Source organism: Rhineura floridana, chromosome 4 (genome assembly GCF_030035675.1).
Source record: "Rhineura floridana isolate rRhiFlo1 chromosome 4, rRhiFlo1.hap2, whole genome shotgun sequence".
Classification (NCBI taxonomy): domain Eukaryota; kingdom Metazoa; phylum Chordata; class Lepidosauria; order Squamata; family Rhineuridae; genus Rhineura; species Rhineura floridana.
In genome coordinates, this window is record NC_084483.1 from 98,989,620 (window position 1) to 98,994,943 (window position 5,324).

General features: G+C 39.2%; 1 non-coding gene across 1 annotated transcript; it reads left to right on the plus strand.

Annotated features, from left to right (window-relative positions):
- The first annotated feature begins 4,918 nt into the window (after positions 1-4,918).
- On the plus strand, positions 4,919-5,027 carry LOC133384739 (U6 spliceosomal RNA). The gene has a single exon (XR_009762669.1). It is a non-coding gene; the product is annotated as a U6 spliceosomal RNA (small nuclear RNA).
- Positions 5,028-5,324: the final 297 nt, after the last annotated feature.

A 5,324-nucleotide genomic window follows, 5' to 3' on the forward strand; every position in this document is an offset into this window, starting at 1 on the left:
AGATTGGCATTTTATCCACATAAGACAGTGGTGATAATGGCTGGCAGGGGGAAGTAACCACAAAGTCTGGCATGGATTATTCTTGTTCTGCCTCTGTAATGGCCCCCATACTGGCAGGCACACATCAGAGATGGAAGCAGAGCTTCTGGAGTTAAACATATGAGTCTGCTGCTCAAGCTGTGACTTTGCCTGTATAGCTATTAATCAAATAATGTATGCTTTGTGGATTGGGCACAGAGGAAAATGCTGAGCCAACGCTGCATGTGGTTTACATATTTCCCTTACATACTTCAAAAACACTTGAGCCAAAGAAAACAATTTCTTTCAGTAAATGAGCATCCACTTGTCAAAGGGTACCAGGAACCTTTAAAAGTAACAGCACAAGTCACAATTGTTTTGCAGGAGTGAATTTCCCAAGGATTTGCTATGACTAGACAAATATACTCTGGGGCACACAGTACAGTATAGGAAATGCAACTAGCATGGAATAGTATGGGACTGTGTGGTAGCTGCTTGCAGACAATTTAGAGCAGGGGGAGGATGTGTGATCCTCCAGATGTTGTGGGATTCCAATTCCCATCTGCCCCGATGGTTAGGGATGGTGGAAGTTGTAATCCAAAATGAAAGGAAAGTCAGGATAACTATTGTTAGTCTGGGGTTTCTTTTGTTTAGGAGTATTGGTGGTCAGGCAGCTATTTCTGTCTGCTTTATGGGTGTTGTAGTCCATCGTCTGGAGGGCCAGAGGTTCCTTGTCCCTAGGGTTGCCAGGCTCAGGGCCTGAGACTGATCCTGTATCTTTAAGAGAAGAGAAAATTCAGCCAAGTGCAGGTGTTCTTGCAACCCTGTAATGGGAAAAACCACAAGGTGGAATTCTCCCTTCCCCCTGCACAACTTTTAAAGATACTGAAGACCTCTTGGAGGCTGGGCCTGGCAACCCTACTTGTCCCTGTTTTCTACTTTGTTCTTAAATTAATACTGCAGACCTATTAGCATGAAAATCACTGTCCTTTCTTGACTGTGATATTTAAGGTATGGTCACTATCTGACCCTTCCCCCTTATCCCTGTCCTACTCCTGATTCACACGCACAAACATGCATGGCTACTCTTTGAGAAGTAGTCTCTCTCTTAAAGAGACTAGTTTAGCATGCAAGGCTAAACTACATGTTCAATGTACTGTGTAATTTGGCCCTCTGACAAGTGAGGCTAAAAATTCCAAAGGAGCCGAGCCAGTATATTGCCATTACTCAGCCAGAGCGGTAGATCCTTTGGTTTTCCCAGGAAAATTACTCACAACCTATACCAGAATTCCAGATTCTTTTCTACATACAGTCCTGCTTTAACAGCTCTTCATTCACCTCCTGAGAATGATCTATGCTCACTTAATGAAAGGGAAGTTTGCTTTGAAAGAGGCTTTCAATCTCTCAGACATTGCCTTTATCCACAATTAAGGCTATTGCTGAATCCATTGAGCATCTCCTGTAATGACTGTAATTTATCTGTAGTTGTTGCTCGCCTTTGAGTTGAACACAGCAATCCCATCTGATTTCTTAGGATGCTGCAGGTGCGTGTGTGTTGGAAGGCCAGCTGTTAACAGGACATAGAGGGCCTTTGGACCACATTATTTCTTCATTTTTTTCTGTTCTGATTGTTTTCCCAATTGTATATGGACTGGCTTACAGTTGACAATGAGGACATTGAACTTGTCAAGGATTATCAATACCTTGATAATACAGTCCAATACAGTCCAAAATGGAGACAATAGTTAAGAAATCAGAAGAAGGCTAGGACTGGGGAGGGCAGCTGTGAGAGAACTAGAAAAGGTCCTCAAATGCAAAGATGTATCACTGAACACCAAAGTCAGGATCATTCAGACCATGGTATTCCCAATCTCTATGTATGGATGTGAAAGTTGGACAGTGAAAAAAGGAGATAAGAGAAAAATCCACTCATTTGAAATGTGGTGTTGGAGGAGAGCTTTGCGCATACCATGGACTGCGAAAAAGACAAATAATTGGGTGTTAGAACAAATTAAACCAGAACTGTCACTAGAAGCTAAAATGATGAAACTGAGGTTATCATACATTGGACACATCATGAGAAGACATGATTCATTAGAAAAGATAACAATGCTGGGGAAAACAGAAGGGAATAGAAAAAGAGGAAGGCCAAACAAGAGATGGCTTGATTCCATAAAGGAAGCCACAGACCTGAACTTACAAGTTCTGAACAGGGTGGTTCATAACAGATGCTCTTGGAGGTCACTGATTCATAGGGTCACCATAAGTCGCAGTCGACTTGAAGGCACATAACAACAACAACAATATGGACCGGCATGTCAGTTTATTCTTGATTAACATTGCCTAGTATGTTTTTCCTTTACAACTGAAATTCTTGTTCTTATTTTTATTTCCTATCTATGGAAGCAACTAGGGGCTTATTCTTCGTGTAGTACTATCCAATCTGTTTTTCTTATGATATAGCAATTGCCTTTATATAGCTCTGTACTGGACAGATTACACTATCGACTTAAACTGAATTAGCAAGATTTGGTGGTGGTTGTTGTTTTGCTTCTCCTTTTTCCCAAAGAATCTTGGGAATTTTCTGCAGTCAGGTGGGGTGATATGGATCTCTTCAAACAGATCATTCTTATCAGACCACAGTTCTAACATAATTCTTATTAAATGACAAACTACCTCACTAAACTACAGTTCCTATAGTTATTTGGAGGAAACCTATGACAATAAAACTGATTTTAAAATGTATACATGTTTGCAATATACACAAGTTGAACTGGTCAGCACCCTTGTGGTGGATCTTTCTAGATCTAGAGCCATTCCAGATATTTGTATCCCCTCCCTCCCAGTTTTTCCTTTGGGAGTTGTAGTTCAGCAACATCTGGAGGGCCAAATGTTCTCCAAACCTAATCTATAGTATCTCTGAGAAATGTTGGGTAGATTATAGGTTTTTGTTTTTACAATAGTAGGAATATACACTTTGCAGTCCTAACCTATCCATGCTTATTCAGTACGTTGCACTGAGTTAGACTTTCTCCAAAGGACACTTGGGATTGCTTTCAGAGTGTTGGAAGAGAGTGCATAGACTAGAACTATTATTAATTAAAAAAAACACACGTAAGTATTTGAGTGCATTTTAAATGATCAACTTTTTAAAGAAACCCAGCACCAACCCCCCCTTCCACTAGGGAGGCCACTTACACATCAACAAAAAGAGGCTATAAAAGAAGTCATAGATTTCTAAAAAAATTTGCCTAGCTAACTGATAGGCATGATTTAAACATAAATACAATCCTTCACTCCATAGTGGGAAAACTGTGACTGGTGTACCTGCTCAATCTGCTGTCTGGGCGCTAAGTGTCGATTGATATCTTCAAGGTCCCTGCTCTCCCTTCTTATGGCTCTTTATCCTTAAAGTAGACTTGAACCAGGCAGCCCTTCAAATAGAAGACTTTCCTCTGACAATCCTTCAGATAGAGGAATGTCCTCTGCAAAGTAGGTCACATGAGCATCCTATCTGCTGCTCAAATAAATAAATAAATCCTAAATCAGGTGTGAGGTACCTTTGGCCCTCTAGATGTTGCTAAACTACAACTCCTTGACCATTGGACATGCTTGCTGGGGCTGATGGAGTTGTAGTTCAGCAACGTCTGGAGGAACCGTGGTTCCCCGCATCTGGCCTAGAGAGTCGGTTTTGTTCTTGTTGTTATTAAAGTGCCATTATTTGTTATTTCCACATACAGAATGATTTTATACCAGATGATAGAGTGTGCGTACGTGTGCATGAGAGAGAGAGAGAGAGAGAGAGAGATGGGTAAGTTTATACAGCCACAAGAGTCAGCATGGACTTTTTGCATTCCACAATGTTAAATTGAAAATAAAGTGTTTATCTAAACGATATCAACTGTTTTAATATAGCTGCATCCTCCTTGCTAAAACAAGATCAGTACAGCACATGCTTGTTTCTGTTCTTTGGGCTGACTGCATGTGTTGCCACCACTCACCATATGATCAGAGGCATATGTTACCAAATTCTTCCAAGCTACACAGCAAGTGGATTGGACTGTGAAAGACCAAGCCAAATTATGTTTGCATTTTTACAAATTTGTAGGGCAGTACAATATTTCAGAGAGGAGGTTAGGTCTCCTGCTCCCCTGGTGCATTCACTATAGCTGCCCAATTTCCCTGCTTTTTAAAGTTTGATAGAAATATCTGCTGGCTATAGGTACATTCCTAAACTGCAAGGTTTTTTGCCTATTAGCAAATTAATCTTTTAAATTTAATTGCAAGTGGGTTCAATATTTCTTATTTCCCAGAGGGATTTTTATTATTTATTTATTTTAAATGTGAAGTTTTTTAATGATAGTTTCCGATGTAAAACTGATTCCCAGAATCAAATCCTCTTTGATGATGTGTTCTCATAGCTGAGAAACAACACATACCAGAAACCACAAGTGATTTTTTTTTAAATGCAGTGCCAATTTGAGGTATGTTGATACATGTAATTTGTCAGAATTTCATAGTCTAAATACCACATAGAAAAAGCATTTTTGTGGTCTTTCTACTGGAAACAATTCAGAGATGAATACTGTGGCAGTGTTCTATGTGTATGTGGCTGAAATATTGCGGGAAGGGCAAGCTTGCAAAATCAACCTTCCAAAAAACATGAAATAAAAAAAATACTGCAGGGTTGTTCTGTTGAGAGTAAAGCCCTGTTTATCCTTTCATGCTTGGTCCCACCTCTGACCTCTGTGCATTCAAGGGTCATGTTTGCATGGAGCCTATACATCAGAAGTGGGGAACCCATGGCTTGGAATACAGGAGAAATCCAGCTCCTATTTTAATAAGAACCTAAGTAAATCACACTTCCTTTTAAGGTTTGTGAATTTAACTTAACTACCCTTTGAAATTCTTTGAAATACTAAAATTGGAATGATACAGAGAAGATTGGCATGGGCTCTGCATAGGGATGTGCTAGAATTCCTTCCAATTCAGATTCGGTACAGAATTTTCTATTAATCTGCTTATTCTCTATGGATGTGGAATGGATTTTTATGTAGCAATCTAAAAAGAGTTCTTTTTAAAAAAATAAAATACTGTTATTAAGAACAATAATTTTAATGATATTTCTTTTCATTCATCAATACTACCTTTCAAAATATGATTATTTCCTTTTAAAATATCAATATTATCAATATTCCTTGCAAGGAAAAAATGGACTGGTAAAAGAAGCAGCTAGTGGACAAAGAACAAACTCAAATCAATACTGGCCTGTTAGGTCAATGGAAAGTTTTCAAACCAGCACTGGC